The sequence below is a fragment of the Cotesia typhae genome, unplaced genomic scaffold (assembly GCF_013202065.1).
Source record: "Cotesia typhae breed Kobodo isofemale line unplaced genomic scaffold, CoteBio_Ctyphae scaffold_13, whole genome shotgun sequence".
In the NCBI taxonomy this organism is placed as follows: domain Eukaryota; kingdom Metazoa; phylum Arthropoda; class Insecta; order Hymenoptera; family Braconidae; genus Cotesia; species Cotesia typhae.
This window is the reverse complement of record NW_027423774.1, coordinates 4597647-4609227: the sequence shown is the minus strand read 5'-3', so window position 1 is coordinate 4609227 and position 11581 is coordinate 4597647.

Sequence of the window (11581 nt, the reverse complement as noted above, 5' to 3'; positions counted from 1 at the left end):
TTCACTGGAGCTCTACCACTTTCTCGCTCTTTTTCGACAATCGTTAAAATAGTGTTCATATTACTCGACATAAATAAAATCTCCGCAACGATGCTTGGACTTTGGATTTTTGGGCACCACAACTAAGTCCAGTTTAACGTACTTGTTTTGATTATACGAGAAACCGGTAAAGTTTTTAAAAGCTTCCAATAATCTTTCGACATTTTTCACTAAATATTTCCCATGGCCCAGACCACTTTTTCGGAGCCATACTTTTATTGCGTCACTGTTTTTTTCATTAACGTGATTGTCGTCGAAATTGGTCAGCACGATCCATCTTGAAAGTTTTATCAGCATTTATTGAGCAACCGAAATTAGTTGAATGTAAAATACGAGGTTATTAATTAATTATTCATCAAAATACTTACTCAGAAAGCACAGCAGGCGAGTTTATCTCGGAGTTGTAATTAAAGTTGATTTTATAACCCCCTGGAGGGATATTTTCCGCGAATGAAATTTTCAAGATAATGTTCTCGTAGAGAGAGTAGTCATCAGTCGTGTAAATTTCGTGATTTTCAGTATTTTCCAGTTTGATTCCACCAATATGAGTAACATTTTCCGCGTTTAATATTATTACCTTGCATTCGAATTTTATTCCGATGTTTATTGACAGTTCCCCGCTTTTTTTTAAATTATACGATCGTACATGAGAATTAGATCCTGTATCAGTATTCTTCAAAATTTGCACGTTGTTATAGACCGAGCAGATTTTAGCGCTTACACAACCAAAAATTGACAGTGGAATAATTATACCAATTATCGATCTTCTGACTCCCATATTGAATCAATTTTTCTTTGATACAGACTAATTTAATTTGAAGTCGAAACAATCGGTTGTTGATAATTAATCATAAAAATAACAAACTGCAAACTATTTTTTTTTATATCTTTCTGAAATTAGCTTAGAACACCTGAAGCAACAGACAGTCACGATAATTTTTATGAAGTTTAATTTTTCTAGCTACCAATTTAGCTTTTCTTGGCTTGTAGAACGATGTCGAAGCTATTTGTACAAAAATACAGACCAATTGCGTATCATGACCTCTTTGAAATGTCCCGTTATTTGGATGTGTACCCCTCTACTACGTTTCTGTCTCAAACTACGAATAACAACGTTGCTAACTGTCACAAAAAAATTATAATATTTGTTATTGAACGATTTCGTAATACTGTCACGTGGATTTATAGAGATAATTATTTAATTGTGATACAATTATGTTGAAACAAATTTGTTTTATGATTAAATTTCACCAATTTTTTCGTATAGCAGGTATCAAATGACTTAGCTATTTTTTAAATTATTTTATCGCAGATAATTTCTTTTTTTTTTTTTTTTTTTTTAATTCTTATCTTACAAGTATAATTAAAGATCATCAAAGTTCTATCAGATGTCATCAAATTCGATTTGATTGATTTTTTTATCAATAAAGTCGTTAGAATTTAAAATTAATAGTGTTAATTACACATTTTAAAAATTAATTGCATTACTAAAAAATCAAATATCAAAAATAAGTTAAATATTAAATATGATTTTTGTTTTTTGTTCATTGTATATTTTAATTGGCTGCTTTTAAAGTTGCATACAAAATAAAAATCTACGAAAAAAATTTTGCACAAGCTTGTCATGTGTTATTATTCAAAAACTTGATTTCAAAATTTATTTCAAACATAATTAATACAAAAAAATTTTTGAAAATACATTTACTACGTTCTACGCTTAAGTTGGTTTCAGATTTATCAGTCAGTAGTTGACTTCCAACAGATACGGTTAACTTAACATCAAGTTGGTAATTCTTCACTGAACAACAGTTGTAAGCAAATTGGCGAAAATCTACGGCCGCAACTTGAATAAAAGTTAACAATCAAACTTGTAGTTAAATTTCCTTTCAACTTTACTACAAATTGACAGAAATACTTTTACAGCAAGTTTTGACATCTATTTGCAGAGTAACTTATAGGTAATTGCTTGCTTTGTCAATTCTTTCCATCAAGTTTGCTTCAAATTGCAGACGTAGATTGACAGAAAGTTATATATAAGGTAAGGTAGCTATCAGAGAGGGTATAAAATTAACTACAAATACCGACAGTAGATTTCCGCCAAATTATCATCACGATGGCTATTCCAGTCGATCACTTACAGAAACCACTCATATCCTTAGCCAACATTGTATCAAGTACCAATCTTTATTGTTAGATAGCGCTACATTCATAAATTTTTAAATTACAACTCCTATAATTGTCATGTACAAACGCAATGATTATGTATAATGTCAATCACTAATATGTAAACGTTGGCTATATTGGTTTAAACCAACGCTTTGTACCTTACATTATTTTTAATTAAAACAAAAAAAAAAAAAAATTTATAACCCCTAGCTATATTAAATTACCCAAAGCCGTTCTAATTTTCCTTAATAAAAAAAAAATCAAATCATAATCTTTATTTCATTTTATTTTTGTTGACTAAAATTCTAAAAAACTCCCGCTAACATTTATCAATAAAACTTTTACAACAATTGGTATTAAGCACCCGACGGTTTTTAAAAAATAAATACAAATTACTTCCATCCAAATCACTCAATTTTTATTTCAAGCTTATTCAAAATTATTTTCTATTTTTTAGTTTGATTTGTTTTGATTTTTTTATAACTCTAATTAATCAATCCAAAAATAGTATTTTACTCACCCACGCGCAATGAATTACGCGTAAATAAATATAAAACTATAAAAAAAAAAAAAAAAAAAAAAAAAAAAACTACCCAATCATTTGTCTTTAAAACCGTAAATTGACGATGCATAAAAAATTTTATCAGCTGATAATCCGGTGATGTTTTATAAGATTAGCTTTCATTGGCTTACAAGGGTGAATTAATTAATGCTCTGGAATGTAATAAAATCGACTTAGATGTCAACGTTCGCCAGCTAACAACAACAACAAGAACAACAACTGCCAATTCTATTAGCTACTTTCTTTCTTGCTTACTCCCGTACGTGTCGCTAAAAGTTTAATCAAAGTCAGATTAGCTCGCGGGGTGCAAACGAGAGCAGTTGAAGGGTCGCAGGGGCAAAGGGGAGTCAGTCTGGGATTTTCCTAGAGTTTTATATTAAACACGGCTTCATTAAGGGTGAAAATACCCGGTTACAACTTTATTTTTTAATTTATTTAATCATCTATCCCGCTGTATCCCCCTTTTCCCCTTTCTTTTTGCTCACTATTTCTGTCCGCCGATTTTGAATGATTTTGTTAAGAAGATTTCTCTTAATATCGATCAACAGCTAATGAATCTTTCTAACGATGCGATGATCGAGAATTTGGATACGGAATAATTTAAATATCTGTACAAAAGGCAGGGGTGGGTGACAAGTGACTCAATTTATGTTTAATCTCAGTAATCCTGGAAGTATCGCTCTTTAGATGTCGACGAACCCTCGTATTTTACAGTCATGGTCTCTGTTGGCTTGTTTGTGATACTCTGGGGTATGGATCGATAGTTTCAGTTGCTATCCGTTAAGAATATTGATTTATTAATGATTTTTTTTATTAATTACTATGTTATTTTCTTTTAAAAAATTTTCATAAAAAAAAAAATAATAAAAAATCAATTTTTAAATTTATTTTGAAAAAAAATCAGCAACTTTGTTGAAAAAATGTTTAATTTGTTGAAGAAATATTAAAAAGGTTTAACTTTGTTAAAAAAATGTAAATTTTTTAATTGAAAAAGAAAAAAAAATATCCAAAATTATTTTTTCCCAAATCTATAAAACTTTTTTTTTCCACAAAAAAATAAGTAAGAAATAAAATTCTTTAGAATTTTTAAATGAATTAATTTATTATTACATTGCTCATTTTTTGTAAAATACATTTTTTCTTTTAATGTAGAAAGAACACTACAAAAATTTGGTAAATCCAAACGTGCATGCCTCCAGCGCTCGTGTATTACATAAATTTATCAAACTAAAGCTTCAATAAACAGATGTCCAGTAATAAATTTTATGCTATTTTAAATTTGATGAATCGAGAATATTTAAATGCGATATATGCCCAAAATTTTTTTATATTTAAGTAAACAATTGGAGCTTTACAATATTTATAATAATTTTGATAGCGATGATTCCAACAAACATTTTAATGTCAAAATAATAATAATAATTCCCAATAATAATAAGAGTCCATGAATTCCAAAAAATTTAATCTATAGATCAAAGGTGATTCTCCATTTGGATGTTGCATATAAATAAATGTTAATATAAATATAAATGTTAATAAAAAAAATATAAGAACGCGTAACCGCGCAATAACGAACCCCATGCTGCATAGTACGGAAAGAGAGTGTATAGAGCTGTAGGTTGACACACCCCCGTTTTTGTGTTTATATCGAGGGTTGCCGCGAGCGACAGACTTCCACCCCCAACGTTGGTTTAACACTAATGAATCTCATTTCCATGTGATCCTAACTGATTTACAAGATCTTTTGCCCTTGTATTTTTGATCTGATAAATTGTTCGAACTGTACATAGACAATATAAAATTTTTTGTCAAATTCAACACTAAAATTTGCATTAAGAATATTTAGTACTGTCTGAAGTTTCTTACGTTTATATTAGTCTGATTTTTTGAGAAAAAAAAAAATCTAAAATTTCGAGTTTTAACACCTAAGAGTGAATTTTATTCTTGTTTATTAAAAAACTGGATGTAACAAAGGATCCAGTCAAAAATGAGCTAATCCAGGATTTTATTAACATAGCTTGAATGGCTTCGTCGAAAGGTCATGATTTTTTAATTTCTCTGTCGAGATTTTAAAGTTTAGTGTTTTTGTCATCCACGAGAGTATTATTATGTGTGACGTTCTCAAGAGTCTTTTAGTTCTTTTTTTGATTTTTTTACACACAACAGGTTCACGCTCGAGGGGCGTGGTGCCCTCGAGGCTTTCGTGGTTCCTGCTCCGCCTTTTCAACCTCTGTATTAACATTTTCGAGATCCTTATCGCGGATAAAAATTTTCATCAATGTTTATTTGTTATGTTTGTTTATTTATTATTTATAGCAAAGTTTTTTCGTGATAAATCACTATTACTGTAGAACAGGAATCATACATGTATATGATATCGTTCAAATCCATATATAATCACATATGATAAACATGTATGATCACATATGAACATATATGGCTATTCATGACCACATGTGATATTTAAATTGATATATGATCACATATGATGATCATATATGGCATTAATGAACACATACGATCACATATGACCATATGTGGTGTCTAAGCTGACATATCGCTACAAATAACGCTATATAATGATCTCCAGCTCGATATATGATCATATATTATGAATATATATGACATGAATGAAAATGTATGACATTAAAAGGCCAAACATGACCACATATGATGTTTAAATTGATGTAGGGCCGGAAATTATCATATATAATGCCTTTGGATTGATATATGATCACATATGACAAACGTATATGACATGTTTTAAAATTCATGACCACACATGGTCACATATGATGTTCAAAATGACCATATGGCCAGAAATGACCACATATGATGTTCAAAATGACTGTATGGCCAGAAATGACCATATATGATGTTTGTATTGATATATGACCAGAAATTATCATATATCATGACCTATTGATTGATATATGGTCATATATGACAAACATATATGACATGTTTCAGAATTCATGACCACATATGGCCAAAAATGACCACATATGATGCTTTTTGATTAATTTATGGTCATATATCGTGCTCACGGTCATATATAACATGTATGAGAATGTATGGCCCCATATAACCACACATGATCATAACATATGGTCACATGTGAAAATTTCAAATATGTATGGTCACACGACCATATATAATGACATTTCGCCAGATATATGATCACCTACACGTATCTGCAAAATATTTTTTCAATTGAAATGAAAAATTTATAAATTTATCAAACGAATTTAATAATGTAAATAGAATAACTACAAAAACTACCAAAAAATTATTATAACTCATTTTAATCGATGCAATTTAATTATTTCATCACCTATCCTCGCCCCAGTGAAGCATGAAGGGTATCCTCTAGAGCAAACAGCGCCAACCACAAATCATTCCTAATCTAATTAAAAATTCGTCCTAAGGACATTAAGGGGTATACGCATTTAAGTTATAAATATATATGAATGAATCAGTAACAGGGACAAGCCCCAGTACATTTCGTTGTCCCATAGTTTTAATATTCAATCCCGTTAATATATATGACCTTGCGCGTTAAGATTTCGAACACGTGCGGCGGTGACGCTGAAAATGCTTGAGAGATCATTTTATAATCCCTTGGCTTACCAACAGGACTAAACAGCGAGCCTAAATAAAGTATAAAATAAGGGCTGGGGTTTTCGTATTTTATTTAATCCTAAATGAATGTTTTTACGCTTATTCTCTTTGCCCAGGATCTCTTTTTTAATGACACTATAAGTTGACGTAAACGATTCTCAAACTGTTCGGTTAGCTTTATGTATTGCATAGTTTGTTTGCTTAGGACTTGGGGCACGTGTTTTTGTTTACTTAGTCGATGCATCGTATTAGAGTTTTAGTTCGGTTAATTTAATTTGCCTGAAATCAAAAAATAAATTTACTATCTGGTAAAATCGACCTTTTTTGCACTTCTGTAAAAAAATTTTTTGTTGTGGCTACACATGCGCCCTCTGTTGGAGATTTTCATCAATACCTTTGATCAAAAAAATTTTTTACAAGCTTCAAAAATAAATTTTTATAGTTCGACAGATTTTTTTTTATCTTTTACAAGTTTAATTTAATTTCTAGCCTTCTCACAATAGACTTAAATAGTTGTTAAATTTATTTCCCCTTTTTTACGATTTTCTGTTCAACAGGTATAGCCAGTCGAGTGTCAATCCAACAACAGGTGTGTTAAAATAAGGTAACCTGTAAATTTTCTGATTTTGTATTTTCACTCCTCGAAAATTTATGCTTTTTGGACACATATTTATCTACAATAAATAAAGTTACCGCTAAAGTGGAGATTTCGATAAAAAAAATCATTTTAAAAAAATATATATATTTTCTAGAGTGTTACAAAAAATCCGACTATTATAAAATAGCTTAAATTTATTGTGGCTGGTGCCTAAAAAATTTTTATAAATTGGGATACAACGCGAAGAACATAAAAAATGAATATTCAAATTTAAAAATTAATTTTGCAAATTCTTACGATATTTCTCCGAAGATATGACTGAAGATCGTCCTTATCTTGGATTCAGATCTATTATTATATTTTTCAAATGAATCGTTTGATCGTAGGCGTGGCAAGTCAAACAGATCTAAATAATAGTCTCTACAGATATAGGACCGTCGTGTGTATACATTTGCTTAAATATAGATAGAATTCATAACTAAATTAATAATTAATATGAATTTTTAAACTTCAAAGTTTAGAAAATTTATGGAATTTTTTTGAGTCATATTTATTTTTTTTAACAAAAAAGTAACGGATGATCTTTTTAATCAATTTCAATTTTACTTAAAAAATCATTTTTTTTTATTTTGTAGAAAAAAATTTTATAATTATAAAATAAACCTTTTTTTTATAATCAGGATTCGACTTTTCCTCTTAGTGTGAGGAATCACCTCTGAAGGGGACCAAATCCCGTAATCCGGCGACCGGTAATCCGTAAAAATCGACAAACAAATCTCCAACGCTTTGTTACTCTGAAAAACTCCTTCGCTTTATCTTTTTTTGCACCAACAATCACACTGTTCAGTGTTCAATCTTCAATGTTCAGTGTGTCTATTTATTCTTGCAATAAATATCCCTTAAAAAAATATTATTTCATCCACAGGTTCCTTATAAGTCCTCCGAAATCTTTACAATAATCCCTTACCAGACAGTGCATCGTATTTCGACAAGACTATACGTTACAATTTTATGTTTTTTCGTTTAAAAAGAGACCAAATACGGAAGCATACTGAGTAAAAAAATTTTCCGTAAATTTGAACATAAAATTTTTGAAAAATAAATGTAAAATTTTTGTAAATTTTAAAAGAAAATTAATTTTAAAGTATCAATTACCAATTCTTTAATGGACAAATTTAAGGAATCATAAATAATTTTTTAGGGAAAAGTTTTTTTTAATATTTCAAATTATTTATCGTTTTTTGAGATTAAAATGAACATGTTTTTTAATTTAAAAACTTGATGGTTTAAAATTAACTCACTACAAATGAGACGATTCTGCGACCATGCGCCACCTGTCGGAGATTTTCAACACTATCTTTGATAAAAAATTTATAAATAGATGTATGACCACATCATTCTTGATGTGGGTATATTGAGCCATATCTGACCAGACATGGTCCTGAATTGGTTAATTTCCATGCCAAGATTTATTAAAAATCATACATGAATATATCAAGCCACATATGGACATAGAATTTTTTGCTATAGAAATTTTTAGTACATAAAACTTAAATATGATAAAATCTGAGCTGACAAAATAAAACTCGGTCAGTGTATCTAAGTAACTTTAAAAAAATTTTAAGCATCACTGAAATTTAAACCCGAACTCTTTCCACAATAACAAAAATTTTTCTGTATAAATAACTGGCTCTTTATCTCGGTCCTTACTTGGATTTCACTTATTTATACACTCCGCCGCAGTAATACAGTACAAGCTCGAAGAGTAAGAAATCGGTAGGACAAAAAATCGCGACGCAAGCCAAGAGGGTTAATGTCACCCTGAGTGCGGAAACTTCCGTTTCTCACAGCAGGAAAACTCCTTCCTCAACTTTTTCTCTTCTTACAACCGAGGCCATTCATCTTAAGAGAATTTATTACTATACACAGTGAATATTCTATAGTATAACAGAAAAACCGCTCAAATTCTTCCCTATTCAAATTTACTTTACACTACTTTATCGTCCCCGTAGCGCATAATGTAACACCAGAGTCCTCGTTTTAATTAGAGGCTATTTTAGTAGATAGCCCAATATAAATCTACAGTAAAATTTCTCGCAAGCGTCTCAATAAATTTTCCGAGGGTTTTCCTGGTAACTGGTGACCGACCGTTCGGTTAAGGACCACACCCGTGGACACAAAAACTGGGAAAAATAAAGAAATAATAAATAAAGTAAAACGGTGGTAGTCTTCAGCTATCTGTATCTTCACAGGATCTCTGTGTTTTACAAGCCAGCTGTGTATCGTCCTCTATTGTTGGTCCTTTGTACCCGCACATTGCACTCGAGTGCTTTGGCTTGACTCCACTACGCTACTTCTATTCGTTTCATTTTTATTAGTTTATTCCGTGGATAAATGCATATACATACCACATTCTTTATTTTCTGTTGTTTGAATTCCAAAATCTAGAATCTGGATTCTCTACAAGGCATTCCTCACTAAATTTTTTAACGCTTTTTACAAAAACTCCATCTATATGGGCGCTTGTAAATATATTATATTTTTCGAGGAGAAATGTGAGCGAATGAAAGATCTTCGCCGACATGTATATATATATATATATATATATAGACATAAGATACAAAATATAGACGGTACTTTCCCTTTTGCTTTATTATTACTATCTTGAACGTCAGCTCAGCTTTTCCAGATTATGAGCATTTCTTTATTCTCTTCTTCATTTCTTTGAATTCTTTTACCTGGGCACTCTTCTTTTCACGCCTTGTTTGTTTTCTTTTTTTTTTACAAAGATTTTGTTTGTCACTAAGAAAAAATATGATTAATAAAATAAGTGCAAAATTTTAATTGAAATTATTTTTAAAAATAAAAAATTTAATAGTTTCATTGACAATTGGTATTTTCTTAATAGTTAAAATTATTTATGAGAATTAAATAATAATACTGAAGTTAGCGGTCAGCTGAAAGTTTAAAAAATTTTTTCAACAAATTAATTACAATAAAAAAAATGCTTCTAAAAATTTTCGTCAACTTCTAATAATTTTTTTCGTCATAGAAAATTACAAACAAAAAAGAATTAAATTGGTTCAAGTATTTTTCTTCAAAGTATAAATTTGGCTTAAAAATATTTACATTTTTCTCAATTAAAAAAAAAAAAACATTACACTTGAATGTATAAATTTTAACTTTTGACTCAATTGGAAGGAGGTCTGAAAAAACTCTAAATATCTTCATTTTCGGACAGAGAATTTTACTTTAAAATGAGGTGCATTATATTTTACCTAAGTATTTTATTTTCTTGGTTTAAACCCCTAATTGCCTACATATAATACCAACTTTTTAAATTTTTTAATTATTAACCAGTAAATGTCTGCAATACTACATAAAATCCTAATTACAAAATTAAATACATTTTTTTATTAATAACAATTTTTGCTGACAAATTTTAGAGATTAAATGTGATTAAAATTACACACTATATTATTATTATTATAAATTCTTAATGATTGATTTATTTATTTATATTAATTATAGATTTACTAAAAATCCTAATCTTATTGCTAATAACAATGTTTTGAAGCAATTACATCCTAGGAGACTCAGCGTTCAGTGTTTAGATGTGTATTATATCTGCGGTGAAAACCGGACAATGTAACTGATCGACATCAAGGGACACATCACAGCCAGATGTTTCGGAGCACGCCCTCACTTTCATCATTCTTTTTCATAAACTTGTCACTCATCCACCTCCTATATTTACATATTACATCCATCCTTACATCTAAACATTACACTATCATAATATCTACAATTTATAGTCAGTATAATTAATTATAATTACCAAAAGTACTCATAAATAATTAATAAATAACACAACCTAATTTACGGAGTAAAAAAAAAATTAATTCGATTATTTATTAAAAAAATACGAAGAATTTTTAAGTCGAGAAAAAAATTTTTAATTAAATTTTCTTGATTTAAGCAGAAAAATTCATGAAATAAAAATTTTTTTTGACAAGAAAATTCTCCAAAATAATTTTCTTAATTCACAAATTTTTATCTTGAATCAAATTAATTTTTTTTTTAGTGCAAAAATTAAATTTTAACTAATAAATTTATTTACTCAAAATAAATTTTTAATTTTTTTCAAATAAATGTTTATATTAAAAAAATTTTAACAGCCAAAAATAAAGTAAGATTCGGATTTCTGATACGCGGTGATAAAATAAACGTAATTTTTTATAAGATGAAGATGAGTAAGTGAATACACACAATAAAACAAGATATTAATTTTGTAGATACTATCTAATTGTTTATTCGAGCATATAAATAATAATCCAAAGACACAAAATATATTTATATACATTTATGCTTCATAGTGTAATTTATTTCGAGCTCTCGGCCGTAAATTTGATTTAGGAATTTTTAAAGACATTTATAACGGACGAAGACGAACTATATCTATGGTTATGATACACATTCTTTATTTTTTATTTTTTTATATTAATATATTAATATATATATATATATATATATATATATATATATATATATATATATATATATATATATACATATATATATATATATATATATAT